Raw genomic sequence first — 12,521 nt, 5'->3', positions numbered from 1 at the left:
AATATAGGTAATGCAACATTATTACTTACTCCGTTTTTATTATACGGAAAACTATAAAGTAACAGTAGTTTCAATTTTGGTTTTATATTTGATGTGTTTGAAAAGGAAAAAAATGTTTTGGTTTTTTCTATGTATATTATTACATAATTAATTTTTTGTATAGAGAGAGTGTTCTAAAAAAGTTAAACATAATTCACAGCCATTCTATATATTGAAAACTACACAAACGATATTTTAAAGAGGATATTTTTAGAATATTCCAGAAGTAAAACTTTTTCACTTTAACGTCCTGTAGACCTCGGAGACCTCGGAGACCTGATTTAAGAAAAAAACTTTTAGTAGTATTATAAACGTATCAAAGATTCTAGAGATTTGAAATTCGTATTCAAAATATAATTGTATACATATTGAAGACGTCAAACGTGATATTAATTTGAATTAATGTTAAAAGGCATCAAATAGACAAAGAAACCATGGGTTGATTGACAAAAGTGTAGCGATTGAGTAGATTCTAAGAATTTTTTGTAATAAAAAAAATGCAGTTTTGCATGAAATCAAAGTCTTTTAAAATTTCATCTTTAGTTTATAACGAAAAACTTTCTCTTAGCATTTTAAGTTGTCAATAACTTTATCCAGTAACTTTTAATAATTTATTGAAAATTACAAGAACAAATATAAACTTAAAACGTGTACAGGAATGTATTTAAAGAACAACGTTTAAGTACCTATAGATAATATTCTCATCTATTTGTTCGGGATAATTTTTAGATTCTAAAACTACCACAGATTTTAAAGCTTCTTAATCTATATCAATTTTGTTTTCATGCTACAAATCGAAGGTTGGTAATATCTTCTAAACTATACATTTATTTTGAAATTAAAATTGTTGACTGTTATACTCAACTGTGTATGATACTAAATTTTGGGTGAAGTATTTGTAGACACATTATAGTAATAATGTCTGTGATCAAGTTATTTGTTATGTACTTAAATTATAAATATCATTTTAATTAAAATCTTTAGTTTTATAATTACTAAATAAACAAAAATTAAAATAATATTTAATAAGTTTTAAAATCTTTAAGAACTATGTAAAAATACGTGTTTTTTTTTTTTAGGCAAAAATATACTTTTATTAAATAATTTTCTTTGGTAAGTATTTAAAACTGGACTCTGATTTTTAGCTAAAACAAAGAAATTAATTTAATGTTTTGTTCATAAATATCAATATGATAATAAAAGTACAATTAAAATTAAAATAAATTATACAAATGTAAATATTCAATTTCAATTTGTATAAATTAAAGCAATTTTTCTTAAAATAAAAAATGTTTTAAAACAATTTTATGAGTATAAAAATGTATAAATTATGAATTATAAATTACGCAAACAATTTTTATCCTTTGTTTTACTAGATTTTTTTTTTATTTTACAAGTGTACATAAAATAAATCGAGACATAGAGGTTAAAAGAAATTTACTTTTCTACAATATTGTATATGTACTTATTGCAGTTAATCTTTTTCTATATACTCTATGCTGAATAAATCATTGATATTTCGTATTCCAATCAAACTTCTTAGTCTAAAAAAAATATAAAAACACTCAAGTATAAGTCAGAATTTTTAAAATTTTAATTATTATGCTATTTTTAATTATTTATATAAACAAATCTTAAATTAAAATGTATTAAATTATACAATAAATTTATCAGAAAATAACTTTTATAATTAAAATTATTTAGAACTAATTGCTTAAACTTATTAGTTATAAGTTATTAAATTTGAAATTATTATAATTTCATGTAATTAAAAAAAAAGTTCCATTTTATAAGGTTTATAAAATTATTATTTTATACCTAGTCTATAGCTACAGCATATAAAAATTATCAATTATAAATGAAAGAACCTGCCTATAGTACGAGTTTGCTAATATTAATAATATTGAATAATTTATCTAACCTAATTATATATTAATTAAGAAAAAGCGTTCTTATAAGTTAATACTCTTTTGAATTATGAGGGAAGGGGAGTAGTTTGAAATTAGGGAACTTAAAAATACTTCTTAATAGTAAGTAGGATTTATAAACAATTTACAATATATGGAACAAACTTTCGAAATTGACATAAAAAGAAACATATTACATATATATATATATTCTTCCTAAATATTGAAGGGAAATGGTATATCATTTATAATTAAAAATGGTTTTTTTTCTATCGAGGAAATTGGATAAGTGCTTAATCAGTTTCCCGACTGTCTTTATTGTTTGTGAATTTTACTACCTACTGTACATTAAGAAATTGTATTTGGTAGACTTTATATTTTCTTAGTTGTCGTTTTTTTCTTCATTCAAAAACTTTGAGTTTAGTAATTTGGAAAGTACAAAGTCTGTGAAGTTTTTTGTCTTTTCTGCAATAACTAATTTTAGGAAAGTGTTAATATTAAATAAGTTGGGAAGATAAAAATGAAATAGAGTAGAGTTTTTAGCGAATTAACTTTTGAACTTGTGCAATTCTTTGGGTGATATTTTCTGCCGTATTCTAGCTATCTGGAAGAGTGAATTTAAAGTACAACGATTGCTAACGTAGAGATCCCATAAATAAATAGTATGTTTTCAAACACTAATAAACGCTTCCTAATGTAGTTAATGTAGTTCATACTATATCAATTTTAAATGTCAAATATATTTCAGAAGAACTGATAAAGTTTAATGGCCAACGTTATTACATTATCTTTTAGGAAGTTAAAATTTTATAGTTTAATTTTGCTATTATCTATTAACTAAAATCGTACACGTATTTTTAATGGTTAATTTAAATTTAAAAATTGTATGATATAATAAGAACACAACAAGATGATTTGAAAAAATAAACGATTTCATTTCTTTTTTTCGTAATTTTCAAGTTTTTAGTTTTTTACGAGTTTTAGTTAAAACGAGTGATTATGTTATATCGATAAAAATTGTATTTATAATTTTTATTAGGAGCACACAAATTACAAAATTATTTCAACTACAATACTATTGACAGACATAATTACAAGACAAGATGGAACACAGTGAAATATGTACGTTAATATTGTATACGGGCATTATATTATAATTTTGAGTAAAACATAAATGCAGGCAGTTAATTTTGACAAATTTAATTATATTCGAACAGCTTTTCGAGACGAAAATATTTATTTTTTTTTAATTCTGTCGTTTGTCATGGTGTAATAATAATTGTATGCCATACCATTATTTATTGAAGTATAACACATTTACCGATTTGACAGATATAAAACTGTCGTCGTTTTATTAACAATGCGAATCATATAACACATAATTATATGTACGGTTTGATAATATTCTTATGTTTTTACGTGTACGATACCGATTCGATTTTTATTAGGTTCTAATAATTTGTTAATGGAAAAACAAATTACAAAAAACAACTGTTATAATGAGCTGCTAAGGTCGGTTTAACAGGTAATCGTCACGTTTTGTCTGGTTATACTGCGTGTGTACTAAACTTGACTAGCTGTATTGATGTATTTATATAAATATATATTGATATATACGATAAATAATATATAAAATAATTAAAAGTCGTTGACCAATTACTATTGTACTATGACGAAAATCACGCAGAGTACACAATGCAATAGCGTAGGCGTTCAGTGCTATTTGCGACTCGTATCACCTCCCCGTCTTTCCACATCAACCCAATGCGCTGCAAGTATACATACATAGTATAATACACGTCAAACATAGAGGTTGAGGACTGCACTAATCGTGATTGGTGTGCAATGACGAATGCATTCTGGTAGGGAGTTCATGACCTGGGACACCTTTATGTGTGTTTGTATGCAGCGTGGGTGTGTTTTTTTATTGTTTTACGATCAAAACTGACAACTCTCGGAAGTAAATATAGGGTTTTGTTTCGAAATGTAATTACGGAAAATATAATATAATATATTAGAATATGAATTTATTATTTCCTCTTAAATGTTTGCATCTGGTTAACAGACGTATGTTAGCAGTGAAATGTGTTGCAGAAAATTCGGTGGAATGCATTTTTGTAAAGCAAATGTTTGTAAAAACAAAAAAAAAAAAAAATAAAATAATGTAATTATAATTTATTATTTTAGTATCTAGGACACAAGTGCAACGCAAACGATGTGTCATTGTAAAACAGTGGTGCATCGGGATGGTTATGATAAAAATGCACAAAGTTCGATGACAGAGGACACGTTTTTGTTTTAAAAGAAACTACAAAAATCGGTCAGAAGATTAATTGCACATTTTGGTCCGAGTGAGTACGATACGACGAATAAACTGTGAAACAATAATAATAATAATTCGTGTTATTGTCACACGGCCAAAAAAACATTCTGGCGTTTGAGAAATCTTCCTATATACACCATAACAATAAGAACATCCAATTTCAAACATACGAACCTCATTAAATTAAATTAATTTCCTACAAAATGTATTGAATTCCAAATATATAGTTCAATGAACTCGCCTAATTGTTTGTTTTTATGTGAATTGAAAACGCATAGTTTTGACAAATATTTTCTAAAATAGTTATGTAACATTTAATGCATTATGCAGCTGTAACGATAACATATTATAAAAAGTTATTCGTATTCTACTTTGTAAAATTTATTTTTAATAGCATTGTTTTAGAATATACTAATTAGTATATTCTAAAACTAATGTCAGTAGTAATATTATAATATTGAATATTGATTGTGTGTTCAGTACATTATTTTAATTCAAAAAAAAAAAAAAAAAAAAAAATATGTAGAAGAGACAGCCGATGACCTGCAGCTGTTGAAGATGCTGTACAACGTTACAATTTATAAATTCATCCGAAAACAATTACCAAGTAGCATTTATTTTTAAGCATTTTTTATTTTTATTTTTATTTTTTTTTGACATTCATTAAAACGCACATGTGTATAATAACTGATTTTATTTCACGTCAATATTTTCTTGAAATTTTTTTATCCGAACGCGTTTGTTATTAGTTAATTACTTATTTTCTTCAAAGAAAAACGAATGACGATCTCAGGGTAACAGACAGGTGTAAATCGATTGTTATTAGTTATTTTTGTTGGAATATTAAAAAAAAAAGTGTTAGAGAAATAAACCTTTACAATATTTAACCGTAGTTTTCGTATTTTTGTATAATATTTAAAAAAAATAATGATGATAATAATACTATTACTCGTATACTAATTGATGTCCATAAATACTCTTAAGTTTAAGAATTTTTTATGAATATTGTACCGTGTTTTAGTTTCAAAAATTGTCTTATGCTCAAAGAACTCAAAACAGGAAAGATTTTGACTGCTGTTCAATGTAATATTTTATTATTATTATTATTAAACGCGTAAAATATAATATATATAATAATATGCTGAGATACGTGCAAGTGTTGTTATTATAAAATATTTCCATGCGTGGTTAAGTTTACTAGATATGGTAAACAGTGCGAAAACACTTTTGTGGAATTTAATAATTAATGGTACATTGTTTTTCGAAATTCTCCATATTTTTTTTCTCTCACACCGAATACTCAAAAAGGTAGTACACTACAGTGTGTAATAAAAATAATAATGGTGGGACGGAGGGAGGAACTATAAAATTACGACTAAACCGGATGGAAATATTATATAGCGCCCTACATAATATTATTGTTATTGTTATTGTTGTTATTATCATCATGATCATGGTATTTATATATATATATATAGGTACAGCCACTCGTCACATATATATTATCGACAGCAGCAACAGCAGCTGATGATGGTTTCGACGTCGAGGAGACTCATCGTCGTTTCGGGGGAGAATGTTTTACGACGGTCTGCCGCACAATGCCATGTAAATGTGCACTATAATATGGCGCAGCAGGCAGCAGCAACCAGCATAATGTAGCTTCTCTATATAAAATTTATAATAGAACTCGGTCGTAAATTTGACGAGCAAAATGCCATCGTCAAAGGAGGAGGGCCGCGTGCAGCAGCAGTGTTCGTACGCAGCGTATATATTATTATAATATGCGTATATATTATAGTATACTAAATGCGGATTTACCAGAAGAATTTATAATATTATTATCTCGCTTGTATGGGTATCTGCTTGAAGGTCATTTGTAAATACGTTCAAACATTTTACACAATGATTATTCATTTTTTTTTTTTTAATAATCTTTTTGTAGAAAAATTGTTATTTTTTACTGTTAAGAAACATCGGTGCTTGACATTATGCTTACTGCACACGTTTATATCTCACATCAGTCACATCAAGTACAGTTTTTACGATTTCTCGCGGATGTAATGATTGAATATCATGTAGTGTAATATACAATTTTACGCAACTCTACCGTAGAGCAATAACTGCTTATGAGCAGTTAAGCATTTACAAGTGTTATATATTTTTTTAATAACTCTAGCGTTAATTTTTTATACGACTAAGCCGTATCGTATCGTTTATTGTTGATAATTAATTTCCTAATAGGCCAGAATAATATTCAAAAAGAGCTGTATTATACCGATGAATACTTTAAGGTACTTAAAATGTCTATGAAAGTCTTACAATGTTTCAAAATTGATAGTACAATGTTACTTATTGTTATTATATAACGTCACATATAACTTCAAGCAGTCTAGAAAGAATATTGTTATTAAAAATGAATAAAATGGTTATCTTAGTTGAAAATTTGTGTGAGACCATTGACCGTTGTTGTGCATACGATGCCTCCTACAATTAACAAGTATTCAATAGAAAATTGTTTGAATAAAACATTTTCTAATACTATTAGTATGTTATATAATATCCAGTTTTACTTGTTATTACAATTTTCTACTGATCGATTAAAATAATCGTCTAGATTTTGTTAAAATAAAATGAGAACTTAGATTAGAGGGGATTTATTCCACTCTTCAACCATTTCCTTCTCTTTATCGGAACCAATTGCATCAAAGAGTAAAGACGCTATGAAAATGATTGTTTTCTGTAATTTACATGGTTCGATAATAATCTAAAAATCCGTCTATAGCAGAGGATTTATCGATACAATTCTATAAATTCACCATTGTCGGTTTGCCTTTTGTAAAAGCAATACAAATAATCCGAGAACAGTGTAGGCAGGTAAAAGAAAAGAAAGGTCTTTGTATCCGATTTTAATTATATCTCGTCTTAATGATTGTCTCTTGTAACAGGAAACCAGTTTTTTGCGTCTGTTCTAAAGATTCCTTGTAATCCAATCGAAACATCTTTATTCCATAAAAAAAACCATATGTGTAAAATGTAATCAATGATGAATTGAAAAATATAAATTTGTTATACCTCCCACGCTATTGTATTATGTGAATTCAAAGGAATTGTTTACTGTCCAATAATATTATAGTTGAAATTGAAGGGAAATATAACAAATAACAGATATTTTACCTCTAATATTATTCTATTTATATTTGAAGTAGTTTATAAATTGGCCGTAGCTATTAAAAATATTTGTGATTGAGATTAGTTGAAAATATAAAATTAATACAATAAACATTTAATATTTTTTGAAGAATCATAGCTGACGAAGTTATTTGTCGTAAATTATAATATTAAGAAACATAAGATTTTTTTTAACAAACTAAACAAAATAAAATAAAAAAAATTTTTGTACTTAAATATTCATACAGATTAAGTGATTATTTATAATAAATCACATTAGTATATTTTTGCTGGTCAATAATATTTTTTCCTATTTATATTTATTTAATATGATTTTTTACACTTATATTAAGTATTTTAGAAGAAAAGTTATTAGTTTTAAAATGTATATTACAATTATTGAATAGTTGCATTGTTTTAATTTAGGTTTTTTGTTTGTAATGGATAGTTAAATAGAAAAAATTAAAAATAATTATTATAACATGTACAATATTTTTTTTTTACTTAATTAGCTACAGGTACTCGGATGAAACATAATTTATTATAGTTATGGTTTGTGCATAATTTAAAAATAAAGCAACTGAAGTATTTATATTTGCTGTTTGTTGATTTATGTGTATTATTAAAAATGTTATTATTCATTTCTACATGAATTAGAATAATAGTAAGATAAGTATAAAAGGGTACAGAATATACAAATGAATAACTTAACCTATATAAGTAGGTGGGTATGTTTTAGGATAAACACGGTGAGACTGTATGACTGTCAATAGTAAAGTATAATATAATATACAGTAAATATATACGATTTATATGTATATAATACTTAACAGTATACTATTTAGCTGTTATTTTTTATGTGATTTAGTTTTTTTAAATTTTTATTTTATTGTATTGACATTATCTGTGTTTATATATATATATATTAAAGTGGGTTTTTTTAAAAATGTTATCAAATAATCATTTATCATTATTTATAGCTACAAATATTTATATTTAAAATAAAACAACATTTTATTTTTTTGATATTACTCATTAAACAATTTTGAACTGCATGAACACAGTTGCGTAATTTTATTATGCATATTTATTAATAAATTATTAAATCTGACGCACTGTTCATTGATCAAACGTGTTAAGCTGCGTTTAATAAAAAAGAACTGCCGGTAAAAAATCTGGATCAAACGCTTGAGGATCGAAAACAAAAGCATATAATGGAGTATCACTGTGGTTGAGAATGCATTTGTATTGTATGTTAGTGCAATGTTGGTCGCTGATCATACACAATGTTGTCGTCATAGTCATCGTTAGTACTTTTTCATTACGAGCTTGGACCGCGGTGTTGTAATTAATAAAATTGTAAAATTAAGTCTATTATACGCTTTTCACGACTGCAGGCGGCTGGTGGCCAAAATAAATTGATAACCATCCAATGTCGTAGAAAGTTTTCTGTCGTTTGCGCAGTATTTGTAATATACGTAAATAATATTATTCAAGAATTTTAGTAATTTATTATCGAAATCACAAAAATAATTTTTTCTATTTTCAAGATCGTTCTCTGGACTGCAAAATATTGCGCAAACCTGAATCACCGTATCACATTATATCGACGAACATATTATTCAAATGCAATTTTCGGTTTATTATGATCACCAGTTTTCGCTATAAGTTTTAAACTAATTTTAAACCCCGTCTTCCTCCTTAACAAAGGTCCGTTTGGATTTTAGAGTATCGAAATAAATATGCACTATCCTAATAAAAAGATACCACAGCTAGGTCTATATTAGCTGCTTTATAACTTAGTTCACACTACAATAATATCGTGTAGTGTTTCATTAATTTAATATAAAGGTTAGGTTTGTATATATTCAACTTTATACGGCACAGTGTAGTGCATTGGTTCATTATCGTGGTATACGCTTGACATTTTGTTTTTATTATATTTATTTTTTGTATGGAAAATAAATCTTATATAAGGGTATAATAATTATACCATGGACGATTAAAATAATTGTCGTTGTGCCACCTGTTTGGATATCATTGTATGAACACTTTGAAAACACACACTAAAATATAATAATGTATAGAAATTAATAAAATAATGTTGATGAAATTGCATCAGTGATTAATAGCATTGAAGCCTGACATTTTGGGTTGAGCCGTGGCCCAGGTGACCCTCACCGTTCCTGTATTTGCAAACCATCTATTCATTCTCGATGTCACTTTGCAGTATAATATGATATAATGTTTTGCCACAATGGGCTGCGAAGTGAGTATTGCCTTTTATTTTAAATTTCAAAGTTCTTGACAAATTGAATTATATTTTATCAGAAAATCCAATTTTTCAAGATCTTTTAGTAAGATTTACTTAAAATCCACGAGGATTAACATAGGCAACACAATATATTATTATTAAACTTACAACGACAAACAAACGATAAGGATAAACTACATATATAAGCGAAAATATACGAGGGGGACCCAAAAGTAACGCAATTGAGCTAGTGGTGGAAGGGGGGTAGACCTGGCTTATCAACGGGTCTGGGGTTTTGAAAGAACACTTGTCACGAGTTAGTGTGCGTCGAACAGTAATATATAAATGGGTACAAAATGCGTTATTTTAAAATATTACCCGAAGTACCGGGACATATTATTTGTCTGATAAAAAGTTTTAAAACATATTATCGGAATATTGAATTAGAAAGACGGAAAGACATTGTAATTTTTTTTCGGTTGATAACCTCTCGTGGAGATTACAATATGGTAATATTATAAATTATTTTATATAAATTTTTACTCATCGTAAAATAATAATTGTATAATGTTTCTATATATCTATACTATGTCTATACGTTTGAATACACATCGCACAAAATGTTTACTAATTATAGGTATTGCCAAGGTACACAATAAATAAAAAAATCGAAGAAATATCTATATTTATAATTTAATAATCGAAAGTAAATAATGATTGAATGTACTAAGTGTATTTAAAAAAATAAATCTATAATAACTTAAAGTATTATTAAAATGTCCATTAATATTCAATAAATTTATAAAACATAATACTTACTGTTTACTTTATTTACTTTATAAAACAAATAAAAATATAAATTAAAATACTTCCTTTTATAATAAAATTCTGTGGAGTCTTTGAAAAAATAATAATATTACACATGTTTGAGTTGAGTCATTTTTATTATTACTATTATTATTTTAAAATTTTAATATATCTGCGGAAAATATTGATTACATAAAATAAAATATTTCAATTGTTTTTATCTTTTGGTGTTTCAGGTTACTGATAAATTTACAATATTAAAATCCTCAAGATTTAAGACGAATTTAATTTTAATTTCCGATCAGTTAGATTTCATTTATTATCTCAAAAAAATAAAAATAGCCCACTAGTTATTACATATATAAAAAAGAAATACATCATTGTGAAACCAAAAATTTGTAATAAATTAGTAATCTCTATAGAATCTAAAACCAAAATAAAAGCAACACTATTGTTTTTTAAAAGAACATATCTCTTTCTCTCTCTCTCTCTCTAGTCTATATATATTATATGTCACTATAACTAATACGATTTAATAAATTTGAGTGTAAAGTATTTTCTACTAGGATAGTTTGGCCGCATTAGCAATTATTAGCATATTATTTGAAGGTGAATTGTAATAATAAAATAATATTTTAGTGAATTATATGTTATTTGATTCATTTAGAAATAATAATTGAGCATATAATAAAATAATTAGAACAATTTTTTGAAGGGCAAAAACAATTATCTGTTGTTAATTGTTCGAATGGTCGCATTTCGACCACGACATTAATTTAATAATTGTAGTTTAAACATTTATAGCCGCGTGCTGCGTGCATAGTATACGCGTTTTATTTGCGTTGATACAAAATGTTTGCGTCTAAACGTCTCCAACAAACAATATTCTTATCTCGTGCAAATGTCTATTAGCTCGTGGTTAGCTCGCGCCACGAACTCAGGTCGAAGTAAACAATCGAAGTGATTTTTCGACGTTTTAGGAAAATCAATAATAATATCAACACTGAAAATATTTGTATTTTACAAGGTTGATAAAATCCTTGTCCTACTTGCAACGAACGTGACATTATGCGTGCATAATATTACATTATTTGTCCACGGAGTATTACTGCACGTATAAAATATACCAACATATATGCCTATAGCTAATATTATTAATGTAGAGAATTGAAAAGCGCGCGCGTTTGAACAATATTGAACGATTCGTTGTGCGAGCGTGTTTTCTTCACATTTCGACAGTGGTTTTTCTTCAATGCCACAAGTCGTCACGTCTTATTGCACGCACGCACACATACGAGTACGCACCTACACAAGACTTGATATAAAATTTCGTTGTAAATTCGCTTACTCACCTTATTAATGTCATTTGCCTCAAATTTGAATAGTTTTCTACAGCTTTGTACTTTTGTCTGAGACATTTTGTTGTATAATTTATAGGTATAGTATTATTTTTATTTATTCTTTATTTTATGTTTTCAGTATACAATGAGACACTAGTAAATGTCACACATTTATTAACATAGCTGTTTATTAATGTAAATAACGTATAATATATTATATCATTATGATATCAGAATGTATGATTAATATTTACTTTTATCAGTCACGTTTATTATATAGTATTATGAAGAATTAGTGTAGGTTGGTCAAGTTATAGGTTTCATAACTTCCACAAATTTATGAAAGTTTTATTGTACTTACCAGCGTTATGTAAATGGTTATTTTTTACAACGGGATAAAAATAAAATTGGATTAGAAACACAATAAATAAATAATTAGTTTTTACCAAATTGTACAAAGATTTTTATCATTACAATTTTAAACAATTATTTTCTTATTAGTTGTCATCATTGCTTATACCTATTATAATATGTCCAAAAAGATTCATCACAAGCAATTCGTTCAAATAACGTATTAAACATGTTCGCTAAAAAAAGATGGATGTCTGAATTTAATTATGTATAACTTAATTTTAATTATTTAATTTTATATGAAATAAAATTTTTAAATACGAATAATGAAT

Source organism: Melanaphis sacchari, unplaced genomic scaffold (assembly GCF_002803265.2).
Source record: "Melanaphis sacchari strain LSU unplaced genomic scaffold, SCAv2.0 Contig50_pilon_pilon, whole genome shotgun sequence".
Taxonomy (NCBI): Eukaryota; Metazoa; Arthropoda; class Insecta; order Hemiptera; family Aphididae; genus Melanaphis; species Melanaphis sacchari.
The sequence above is the reverse complement of the archived record's forward strand: the minus strand, read 5'-3'. Positions refer to the sequence as shown.